The sequence below is a fragment of the Podarcis gaigeae genome, assembly GCF_964106915.1.
Source record: "Podarcis gaigeae genome assembly, chromosome: Z".
Taxonomy (NCBI): Eukaryota; Metazoa; Chordata; class Lepidosauria; order Squamata; family Lacertidae; genus Podarcis; species Podarcis gaigeae.
The window spans coordinates 19,190,043-19,202,619 of NC_139691.1; the positions used below are offsets into that span (position 1 = coordinate 19,190,043).

The following is a 12,577-nucleotide window of genomic DNA, read 5'->3' on the forward strand; positions in this document are numbered from 1 at the left end:
CTCCTGGGAGTTGGAGTCCAGCAACACCTGCAGGGTTACAGATGTTCCCCAGCTCTCCTGTACCCCCACTTTCGCTCCCTTGTTCAACTTAGGCTGCCTCCTCAGGAATTTGCCTTATTAATGGCTTAGCCATATTCTTTCCAACCTGTGATTAGTTCTCCCTCAACTTCTGCAGTAGCCAGATTAGCTACACAGATGCAAAGGCTCTGTGTGTGCGTATGCGTGGCTTGCCGTCCCAAATGTCTCAGCTGATATACATATATATATTTAGAGTATATTTTTAGGCTACCCAACCCCAAAACAGTCTCTGGGCAGCTGGCAGTAAATATTAAACACATCAAATATACAAAATGAGTCTTGAAGCATTAAGAATATACTCAGCGCTAGAGAGCAAAATTTGTGCTATAAACTCAGCCTTCTTAGAAGGGTGTGGCCAGAGGATCCCCACATTGTTATAGCCTAAGGAAAATGCCAGTGGGGGTCTCTGGGGACCATTTGGGGTCGGTTCTTCTTACTCACAGCATTGGTTGGCTGCTGAACTTGGATCTGAGAAGGAGGTATTCTCCCCCCTCCCCCCCATGCCAAGCAGGAGTTGCCCAAAGGAGGCATACAAGGCACCATCCAGCCACCTTAGGGACTCCACTTCAGATTTGTGTAGGGTTTACTCCATCCTGGCTAATAAAAGCAAGCCGGGAAGGGCTGGGCAATGGGCTCTGTGGGGCAGTGAATGCTTCCCTCTGTGAGGGAGCCTTCCCAGACCTGCTGAAAGAGGTGGTCATTAAACTGCTTCTTAAAAAAACATATTTAGACTCGGCCAATATGGCCAACTATCGCCCAGTCTCAAATCTTCCATTCTTGGGCAAGGTGATTGAGCGGGTGGTTGCTGAACAACTCCAAGCATGCCTGGAGGATGCGGACCATTTGGATCCCTTCCAGTCAGGATTCAGACCTCATCGTGGGACTGAAACTGCCTTGGTTGCACTGGCTGATGATCTCCAGTGGGCTAGGGACAAAGGTGAAAGCTGTTTCCTAGTTGTGCTGGATCTGTCAGCAGCCTTTGATACCATTGACCATAACATCTAGGGGAGCTGGGGGCACTGTTATACAGTGGTTCCGCTTCTTCCTCCTGGACCATGTCCAGAAAGTGGTGGTGGAGGATGAATGTTCAGGCCCCTGGGCTCTCACTTGTGGGGTGTCTCAGGGTTCCGTCCTTTCCCCCATGTTTTTCAACATCTATATGAAGCCGCTGGGGAGATCATCGGGGTTTGGGCTGGGTGTTAATCCGTATGCGGATGATACCCAGCTCTACATCTCCTGCAAATCAGAACCACTGAAGGTCCTGTGTGAGTGTCTGGAGGTGGTTGGAGGTTAACAGATTGAGGTTGAATCCTGACAAGACAGAAGGACTGTTTTGGGGGGACAGGAGGTGGGCAGGTGTGGAGGACTCCCTGGTCCTGAATGGGGCAACTGTGCCCCTGAAGGAGCAGATGCGCAGCCTGGGAGTCATTTTGGACTCACAGCTGTCTATGGAGGCGCAGGTCAATTCTGTGTCCAGGGCAGCTGTCTTCCAGCTCCATCTGGTAAGCAGGCTGAGACCCTACCTGCCCACAGACTGTCTCACTAGAGTAGTGCATGCTCTAGTTATCTCCTGCTTAGACTACCGCAATGTGCTCTATGTGGGGCTACCCTTGAAAGTGACTCGGAAACTACAATTAATCCAGAAGAAGAAGAAGAGTTTGGATTTGATATCCCCGCCTTTCACTCCCTTTTTAAGGAGTCTCAAAGCGGCTAACATTCTCCTTTCCCTTCCTCCCCCACAACAAACACTCTGTGAGGTGAGTGGGGCTGAGAGACTTCAAGGAAGTGTGACTGGCCCAAGGTCACCCAGCAGCTGCATGTGGAGGAGCGGAGCCGCGAACCCGGTTACCCAGGATTACGAAACTACCGCTCTTAACCACTACACCACACTGGCTCTCCAGAAAGCAGCAGCTAGACTGGTGACTTGGAGTGGCAGCCGAGACCATATAACACCGGTCCTGAGAGATCTGCATTGGCTCTCAGTACGTTTCCGAGCACAATTCAAAGTGTTGGTGCTGACCTTTAAAGCCCTAAGCGGCCTCGGTCCAGTATACCTGAGGGAGCATCTCCACCCCCATCGTCGAACCCGGACACTGAGGTCCATTGCCAAGGGCCTTCTGACGGTTCCCTCACTGCAAGAAGTGAAGTTACAGGGAACCAGGCGGAGGGCCTTCTTGGTAGTGGTGCCCGCCCTGTGGAATGCCCTCCCATCAGATGTCAAAGAGATAAACAACTATATGACATTTAGAAGACATGTGAAGGCAGCCCTGTTTAGGGAAGTTTTTAATGACTGATGTTTTAATGTATTTTTAACCTTCTGTTGGAAGCCGCCTAGAGCGGCTGGGGAAGAAATAAATTATTATTATTATTATTATTATTATTATTATCCTTTTCCCAAAGATGTTCCACAATGCAGCGCGTATAAGGTGGCATATAAATAATAAATTATGATAATTTTTCATTGCACAGAGTTGATAGGTCTATGGGAAGAGACTCTTCTGGGCTTTGTCCCAGAGGCCAGCAGGCAGAAAGATGATTTGCTTTATTCATTGCATCTATTTATATCCTGCTTTCCAAGGCGGCTTCTAAGTTTCCTGGTGCTGTATTTTGGGCCCTTTTCCACTTTGGGTTGATGTTTTGATGACCTTGAGGCTCTCCTGTTCTGCTGGCAGCACATGATCTGTGGGGGCAAGGAGGGGGCTGGCACCAGCTCAGAATGTTTGTACAGCATTTGCTGCAGTGAGGCTGGAGATGCAGCAGTAGGAGCAGACTCTGTTGGCGGTGGAGGCGGCTGTTGTTCAGCTCTCCTGGAGCAGCGCCAGGCTCTGTGCTGGGTGGCTGGGGCTGCTCTTTGCCCAGTTTAGAGTGCCTCTTTGTTCCTGGCTCCCTTATTGCTGTTGTTTGGCCTCAGGACCTGTGGGTCATGCCCAGCCAAACATTTTGCCCGCCCTCTCCTGGGCATTGGAGCCCTCTCTTTCCCTCTACCCAGGGAGAGAATGGCTTTAAGCAGCTGGGTGGAGTTAGGTGGTATGCTTACTAGGGAAGACTGATATGCCCTGACAGTAAAAGTCCAGGCTGAGAGACTGTACTCCCTTCACTCTGACTGTATTGGCTTAATCCACAACCCAGTGTCCTCTGATAATTTTAGACTACAACTCCCATCAGCCCTAACCCACCTCAAAGTAGACCTATCTTACATGGATTTTGCCATTAGTTGTAGGTTTGGGTTTCGGGTCGGGAACCTCCATGTTGTGGCATAGTCTACCTTTGAGTACCAGACCTTGGATGAAGGCTACACCGGAAGGACCACTGCTGCTTTTGCTCCAAGGCCAGATAATAGAAAGACAGCATCAATTATTTGAAAGATTTTGAGATGTTCTCGTCTAATGGCAGGAGCTGTTTGATAGTGAAAAAAGTGACATTGGAAGGTGGTAGACTGTTCTTAGTCGAAAGTTTCTTTAGCAGAGGTTACATGGCCACCCATCAGGGATGCCAAGGGGGTGGGTGGGGTGGACTAGATTTGCTTGGGGGGGCATTCCAACATCATCCTTGGAAACACACTTCTTTCAGCAGGATGAAAGACCATTATCAAACTTTGGGGCAAGAGCTGGAAAACCCAGATACTTAAAATGGCTTGTTGGAGTTGGGCATCATACTTTGGGTGCAAGTTAATGAGGTGGAGGGAGGGGAAGGAATTGCTCATTCAGTATTAGTACCAATAGCTATACCTGAGCCAATAAGGAATGCAAAAGCTTTGGCTCCCCCCCCCCCCAAATTAGATTTCCGCCTTTTCCTTTTCTTTCTTCCTTAATTTTGTTTGTTCTTTTTGTGACATAGACTACCTGCCTACCTCTGCTTCCCCTCTTTTGTTTGTAATAATAGCATCAGACTTGAAATATGGATGCCTTCTGAAATATTTCCTGTCATGCCATCAATCAGATATATATTTACAGTCATTCATTAAACTAGAGTGTACATTTCATCTCTTCCTCCTTGGAATATTAATGCTGCTTCTGGCTGAAATGCTGTGTGAATATTCAGGTGGGGTTGAGGAATCAATCCCTGCACCAGCAATGATGTCACTCTGAGCTACAATCAAGCATTCTGTTAAAAAAAACAAAACCCAATTGGCATTGCAAAGTCCAATGTATATTGATTGCTATAGGGGAAATCTACAAGGAGGAGGGGAGAGAGAGATTTTGGCTTCGCTTTTTGTAGTTTAGGGCTGATGCTCTGGTTAACATTCTGGGGTTTTAAAGTAATATGATAACCTTGTAATAAGGCCATATGCTGTGTGTGTAGATGGTCTGTGACTATCTTCCTGCAACCATGCAGAGCTGAGAGCTGTCTTCAGAGGATTGTCTTTCTACTGAGGAGAGAGCATAGCACAGCAGTCTTTGGCTGCAGTTGGCTTCAATGGCCAAGGCCTACAGTACTTTGCCCCTCCCCACCCAGTAATGGGGCCTCTTCTCCTTCCCCATTTTTTGAATGCTATACAGTGGTACCTCGGGTTACATACGCTTCAGGTTACAGACTCTGCTAACCCAGAAATAGTACCTTGGGTTAAGAACTTTGCTTCAGGATGAGAACAGAAATCGTGCGGCAGCAGCAAGAGGCCCCATTAGGTAAAGTGGTACCTCAGGTTAAGAACAGTTTCAGGTTAAGAACAGACCTCCAGAATGAATTAAGTACGTAACCAAAGGTACCACTGTATTTGCACTCCATGTATGACTCCTGCTGTTGATTGGGAGCCCACCTCAAGTGTTGTTTTCTTCATTTTTTGGCACCCATTGCATCAAATGTTTTGGGATGTGTCAGGGTGCTTGATTACAGATTGGAGGCTTGTTAAGTATAAAGAAATTGAGAGTCTGAAGAAGCTCCAGGTCAAGGCAGCAGACAATCTTATCATTGGAAGACCAAATAGGAATCCAAATGCATCTGGAGATCTGCCCTGGATCCACCAGGACCCCAATGTTGCTGTGTTTATAATTAAAATGTTCCCCTGCATGTGGAAAGTACATTTAGGTACCATATCAATGTGAATCTAGGGCATCCTCTCTCTACATGTAAATACAAAATCTTTTAAAAATATAATTTTACAGTGTATTATTGTGACTCCACACTGTTTCTCTAAACGCTGGGTGTTAATGAAATTCCTCATCCTTTAGCAGTTTTTGAAGCATCACATTATTATTTTTTTTAAAATCCTCTAGCATGGCAAGTAGCTTGAAATGCAGAAATGTCTACACTGTGGAAATTGAGGGAAGAGGCGCTTGGAGGCATCCTCTCCTGAGGAAGACCTTTCAGAGGGGCTGATCTGTACAATTCTTGAAGCAAAACCAGCACTAGATTCAAGCCCCACATTTCATTGTCATTAGAACTAAAGCTGCTTGTCCATAGTTAGCAGCACCAGGCTGAGCTAGTGAGCCACACAGTTCATTGTCTTTCTATTTCCATTCCAGTCATTTTTATTCTTCTTCATCTATTTGATTTAATTAATAAAATAAACCAAAGATAAGGAGCATAAATAAATCCTGTAATGGAAGGCTGAAAGCAGCATAAGTTGTACATGATGCTTGAACTTACTGTTCTAAAACATTACAAAAAATGCCTATTTCCCCAAGAACCTGTTAGGCTGGTTTGCATGTATCCTTTTTTTGATAAGTTAGCTTAGTCATATGAACCAGATTCGGGTTCGCTCAGATTCGGGAAGAAGTAGACTCCACCGTGGGAGCAGGGCCGGGGCGGGAGAGTGCTAGAGTCCTGTCTAGTCAAGTTGTGTGGGATCAGTTCCAATCTGTTACCTCCGGGGATGTGGACAGACTGCTTGGACGAGTGAAGCCAACCACCTGTCTCCTGGATCCTTGCCCATCCTGGCTTATAAAAGCTAGCCGGGAAGGACTGGGCGATGGTCTTCGTGGGGTGGTGAATGCTTCCCTCCGTGAGGGAACCTTCCCAGACCCACTGAAAGAGGCGGTTATTAAACAGCTTCTTAAAAAACCATCTTTAGATGCAGCCACGATGGCCAATTATCGCCCAGTCTCAAACCTTCCATTCTTGGGCAAGGTGATTGAGCGAGTGGTTGCTGAACAAGTCCAGGCACGCCTGGAAGAAGCGGACCATTTGGATCCCTTCCAGTCGGGATTCAGGCCTCATCATGGGACTGAAACTGCCTTGGTCGCACTGGTTGATGATCTCCGGTGGGCTAGGGACAAAGGTGAGAGCTGTTTCCTAGTTCTGCTGGATCTCTCAGCGGCGTTTGATACCATCGACCATAACATCCTTCTGGACCGTCTTGAGGGGCTGGGAGCTGGGGGCACCGTCATACAGTGGTTCCGCTCCTTCCTCCTGGGCCGTGTTCAGAAAGTGGTGGTGGGGGATGAGTGTTCAGACCCCTGGGCTCTCACTTGTGGGGTGCCTCAGGGTTCTGTCCTCTCCCCCATGCTTTTCAACATTTACATGCAGCCACTGGGAGAGATCATCAGGAGGTTTGGGCTGGGTGTTCATCAGTATGCAGATGATACCCAGCTCTACCTCTCTTTTAAATCAGAACCAGTGAAGACGGTGAAGGTCCTGTGTGAGTGTCTGGAAGTGGTTGGAGGATGGATGGCGGCTAACAGATTGAGGTTGAATCCTGAAAAGACAGAAGTACTGTTTTTGGGGGACAGGAGGCGGGCAGGTGTGGAGGATTCCCTGGTCCTGAATGGGGTAACTGTGCCCCTGAAGGACCAGGTGCACAGCCTGGGAGTCATTTTGGACTCACAGCTGTCCATGGAGGCACAGGTCAAATCTGTATCCCGGGCAGCTGTTTACCAGCTCCATCTGGTACGTAGGCTGAGACCCTATCTGCCTGCAGACTGTCTCGCCAGAGTGGTACATGCTCTGGTTATCTCCCGCTTGGACTACTGCAATGCGCTCTACGTGGGGCTACCTTTGAAGGAGACCCGGAAACTACAACTAATCCAGAATGCGGCAGCTAGACTGGTGACTGGGAGCGGCCGCTGAGACCATATAACACCGGTCTTAAAAGACCTACATTGGCTCCCAGTACGTTTCCGAGCACAATTCAAAGTGTTGGTGCTGACCTTTAAAGCCCTAAACGGTCTCGGTCCAGTATATCTGAAGGAGCGTCTCCTCCCCCATCGTTCTGCCCGGACACTGAGGTCCAGCTCCGAGGGCCTTCTGGTGGTTCCCTCACTGCAAGAGGCCAAGTTACAGGGAACCAGGCAGAGGGCCTTCTCGGTAGTGGCTCCTGCCCTGTGGAACGCCCTCCCATCAGATGTCAAAGCGATAAACATCTACCTGACATTCAGAAGACATCTGAAGGCAGCCCTGTTCAGGGAAGTTTTTAATATGTGACATTTTAGTGTATCTTTCATCTTTGTTGGAGGCCGCCCAGAGTGGCTGGGGAGACCCAGCCAGATAGGCGGGGTACAAATAAATAATAATAATAATAATAATAATAATAATAATAATAATAGGTTTTCTCAGTCCATTCAGACATAGTAGGAGATAAGTGTGACCCTCCCGATTTTTAGCTATTATGTTCTTAGCAGTAGTTAAAAGGTTAAACACTATTTATTCATCACTTTCTGAAATAACATATTTTAGATAACCAATCAGAAATATTTTAGGTTCTAAGGGTTTATGATATTGTAATATATCACATATATTATTAGCCTGATCAGATTTCTAGAGTATTTCTATTTGAGAATAATTCCAAAAATGTTTATATAGTCTGCTTTATTTAATCCACATCACCAAAATTTATCTCATTGTAACGTAATTATTTCTGAATTTATATCAAGTCATGTACCGTATTTTTCCGTGTATAAGATGCCCCCATGTATAAGATGCCCCCATGTATAAGAGGCCCCATTTTTTGGGACTCCAAATTAAGAAAAGACCTCTCAGCACTACCTGTGTATAAAACGAGCCCCAATTTTAAACCTTTTCTTGGTATAAAAACTTAGTCTTATACAGTGGTACCTTTGGTTATGAACTTAATTCGTTCCGGAGGTCCGTTCTTAACCTGAAACCATTCTTAACCTGAGGTACCATTTCAGCTAATGGGGCCTCTCGCTGCCGCTGCACGATTTCTGTTCTCATCCTAGGGCAAAGTTCTTGACCAAAGGTACTATTTCCAAGTTAGCAGAGTCTGTAACCCGAAGTGTTTGTAACTGGAGGTGTTTGTAACCTGAGATACCACTGTACACAGAAAAATACAGTAAATTACCATGTGCATGTCTACTTTTCTCATTTCTGGCCCTATGCCCAAGTGACCACCCCTGAAGGTTGCCTGGATGGGGCAGGGGACTACCCAGAGGCAGAAAAGGGACAAAACAATGGGGGGGGGGGCTTACAATTGCTGCCTCTTCCTCCTCTGATTTGGAAGCAAAAGATGGGTGATGGTGGTCATAGGATCCACCCCCCTCCGCAAGGCCTTCCTGGTGCAAATCTTGCTATCTTTTTGATGCCAAGTAAGCACTTTCCTTTGACAGAGTGGTGATGGTAGTTATTTATTTATTGCTTTTCTATTCCACCTTTTCTCCAAAGAAATTTTTCAGCTTTTATTATTTTTATTTTACTGTATGGTTTTATATTGATGTAAATCCATATATTTCCATGACACATCAGTATGTTAACATTTTAATTAATAAATAAAGGTGTTCAAGGGTGCCTATACACGTTTCCCCAATCCTCCATTTTATCCTCACAACAACCTTGTGAGGTAAGCTAGGTGGTGAGTGTGGATTAAATAACTCATTTTATTAATTTCTAGAGGGTCATAAGGTTTTAAGATGATGGAGATAAAGCAACTGCTAAGTTTGGTTTTAAAAGTTGTACCCTGCATGGAAATGTGGCTCTTAATTAATCTGGGATCTGGCTTTGCTCTGAGTAGTACTAGCAATGGGTGCACATGCTGCTGCTTCTTCTTAGGTTGGTAACTCCTTGAGGTCTTTCTAGCCAGGATATCCCCCTCATCCCTCTCTGTTCAGGCAGTTTTGAAACCCCTTTCTCTTCTATGGCCGGGGCGGGGAGGCTCCCTCCCCCCTCGTGAGCCCCCCTACCCCCAGTAACTAACACTGGGTGGGTGTGGGTGGGTGCCGCCTCCCACCCGCCCCCGTCAGTGTTGTGGGGCTGAGCGGGTAGAGGGCTAGGCGCCCCCCCCGCCGCGCCTGCCTCCCCCCTCCTCCTCCACGATCACTTCCTGCCTCCAGCCGGTAGGAGCTGCCGCCGGGGAAGTAGGAAGGAAAGGAGGAGGAGGGGGAGGAGGGCCCCGCTGCTGGCCCCACAGGTAAGCCGTCCGCCTCCAGTCTTACTTTTCCCCAGGAGGGGGTCTCTCTCTCTCCCCCCGCCCCGCTTCAACCCCGCTTGCTCTCGCGCACCGAGTGCGGAGAGGGCGTCAGCTGCCAACCTCCCCGGCACTGCCCTGCGCCCCCTCTTATGTCACCCGAGTCTTCCCCACGCCCTAGAAGAGGACAGGACAGGATAGTAGAGATTCCCCAGCGACGCAGCTGATTTCCTCTTCGCATTCCCCCACATGAAGGGAAATCTGCAAGGGGGGGACCCAAACTCGAGCACAGCTTGTCCTTTTCCCAAAGTGGTCCAGGGCGACTGTGTCTGCTGGGAGCTAGGCTGCTGCTCGCGTGGGGGACTCTGGAGGTTGGGGGCTTTCGTGCCCCATTACGGAGAGGGCGTAGCCTGGGGTGCGGGGTGGGGACACCTGAGTGCTGGTTGTCCAGGTGCTGCTTCTCCCGCCCTCTCCCCTGGCCGCGGGGGCTGCTGGGAGTTGGAGCGCAGCAGCACCTGCTTCCCCACCTCCCCGACAGTCGCCTTCTATCTCGCCCCTGCTTTTGCGCCCCTCCACAACTGCTCTTTGAAGAGAGGCACCGCAAATTCCCTTCTCTTTTTGTAGGGGGATGGGAGGCAATTTAGGACTCCTTTCCCTGACACCTTCACCTGCCTGCTCTGCCAGCTGAGCACCTCCTTGCCAGTTCAGTGTCAAAGTCTGGGAAGGGAGAGCAGCACCCCCTGTCTCAGGACCCCTGAAAGGACAAGCAGCCCCAGACAGCCCACAACTGGTAAGTGTTCCTCTTGGAGACCATCCCTCAATCCTTTTCTTTGCTGGAAGAAGGGGGACGCAGGCAGAAGGAGCAGCCCTCCATACCTGTTGCATCCCTTTCTGGGGTGAGGGAAGTGGTCCTCATTGGTTCAGGAGTTCTGTTCTGCTTCTCTTCACCTGTGCATGCCCCCCTCCCCCCTGTAAGAATTCTTTGGAGGGTTATGACTGGTAGATTCTTCTTTGAATACAATTAGCTCAGTGTGTTAATCAAATTAACAGAGCAGCTGGATAATGGGTGCAAGAGATGGTCAGCAAGCAAAAAATGGCTTATTGGCTGTCACTTTGCAGGACAGCATGGTGTAAGTTTCCAAAGGCTAGAAAGAGCCAGAGGGTTAGTGTATTACACACACACACACACTTCCTCCTCCTTCACTGAGGTGAGCTGCTTGGATATTTCTTACCTCAGCATTTTGATGGACCTTGCACTTTAAATGCTTTTAGAGAAGGAGGAGGATTTTGGCAGGTGTTGCCAGGACACACCTGGCAAATGTACCCTCAAGGGCAAGACATTTGAGGACTTTGCAGAGGGGTCTGTGCATGTTCTTAGTTCCAAAGATGTACAGATAGAAAGATTCTCAGTGTAAGGAACTGGTGTGTTGTTGGAGGTGGACTAGAGAGGAGATGGGGCAACTGGTAGACAGACACTGGTGCTTTTCAAGAAAAGTAACCTTGGTGTTCTGGAAGAATTTGCCTATGTTGCACTGTTTTAAAAGATTGGTTTCTTTATTGGAAATAATTTGACAATTGGAGTATAAATATGTTGTTTTTTCATTTCTTAGTCTTTCTCTCCAAATCTCTTTACACCCTTGGATGGAAGTGGCTTCCTCAGAATTTGCCAATGGGCGGTCTGACTGACCAGCAGGTGTGATTCTGCTCCCCTATGGTCAATGTAGATGCCTCATGGGAAAAGGACTTCTCAGAATTTCTTAAGGCTATTTTGTTTTAATGAATACCTGATTTTAGTTTAGGAGCAGTGGTGCACCATCTGAGAAGATGGTGTGGCACATGTGGAAGTTTGTTTAGGAAGGGCAGGAGGAGAGCTATTAGAATTTGATAGTGTTGTGTATTGTCCCAGTTGATCAAGCATGCACTTCCTGACCTCAGCAGACGTGTGTGTGTTTGTGTGTTTTCTTGGATTCCAAGCCGGATAAGTGCCTTTCCCAGCGCTGGTGTGTTCCTGAACATGCTGTGGTTAAAAATGCATTTGGTGCCCCAGGACTCCTCCAAATGGTTCAGCTTCTGTGAAGAGGAGGGGGGGGCACTGTACTCCAGTACGTGAGTCTCTGTGCTGCGGCAGCAAAGTACAGAAGCACTTAAAAATGACGTGGATCCATTACATGCTGCTCCGTTAATTGGGAAACTGACTTGTGTGTTTCCTCCTCTTTGGGAGGCATTTTGCAGGGCTGTGCGGATTGATGCCCTGGCTGCATGCCCAGGGTTGGTCTTGTGACATGAGGAATTGATGAGCTGGTACACGCTCTTACCTTTTGCTAACTGAAATATTAAAGAGCAGTTGAAGTTGAATTTGGTAAACAGAGTGGAATTTATGGCTGTTCTCTTCCTGTCAAAACTGCTCCTATGAATTAGTATTCTGCTGCCTGAGCGAAATATTTTCCTGTCATGCAGTTTTCTGGGCCTGACTCTTGTGATTTTCACACATTCACAGTTTGTGTTTATAGGATGATTTTACCAATTTCCCAAAGTCCTTAACAATCATACCTGGCCTCAACCTGTACAGAGGAGACACTCCTGAGCCCTGAATTGTTGGTTTCAGGAACAATGTGGAGTTTTCTGGCACAAGTTTATAGTTTTTATGGACTTATGGTAGGTCTCCATTAGGGTCATGAAGTGTTATGCAAAGCTTCAAATAAAGGTACACTTCAAATTTTACTTTAAAGGCTTTTAAAGCAGAAATTGTGCCAAATTGTAGTAATGTTTGTAAAGTGTAGAGTGAGGAGAGTTTTCCCAAGCATGACAACTCTCACTTTTATTACTTTCAACATAGTCATATAGAAATATTTACTGTTAGCTCTGAAGGAAAGAGAAGGTAGTGATTCCTTCACTGGGGGCTGTTTGGATGTGATGTTTTCCTGGGCTTTTGGCTTTAGATTTGTGTCCAAGCTTGGCATCCAAATATGTTTCTTCATTCTGTGGCTTTTGCTTCTAAATGTTTAGGCTCCAGCTGTTGTGTGGTCTCTGGGGAAAATGAAGTTGTACTGCTGGATAAGCATTTAATGGTTATTGTATTTGTATTTGTTTAGAAACCAATAAAATTGTTTTTTCCCAAAAATAAAAAGTTGGAGGGGTAGCTTTGGGGTATTGCTCGCAGTTTCAGATGTGAGGAAAATGTTATCTGTGCAACAGGGCGAGGGT

General features: G+C 47.3%; 1 protein-coding gene across 4 annotated transcripts in view; it reads left to right on the plus strand.

The window, feature by feature from the left end:
* The window catches only part of NACC2 (NACC family member 2), a 64,236-nt gene that overhangs the window by 9,109 nt on the left and 42,550 nt on the right, over window positions 1-12,577 (plus strand). The window contains exon 1 of one of the 4 annotated variants that reach the window (XM_083722326.1): window positions 9,269-9,376. The exons of 2 other annotated variants lie outside the window; for them this stretch is intronic. The gene's annotated coding sequence lies outside the window, so the exon portion shown is untranslated. Of the gene's footprint in view, window positions 1-9,268; window positions 9,377-9,996; window positions 10,164-12,577 lie in introns of those variants that run through there. One more of the 4 variants, XM_083722328.1, reaches the window with a different exon arrangement.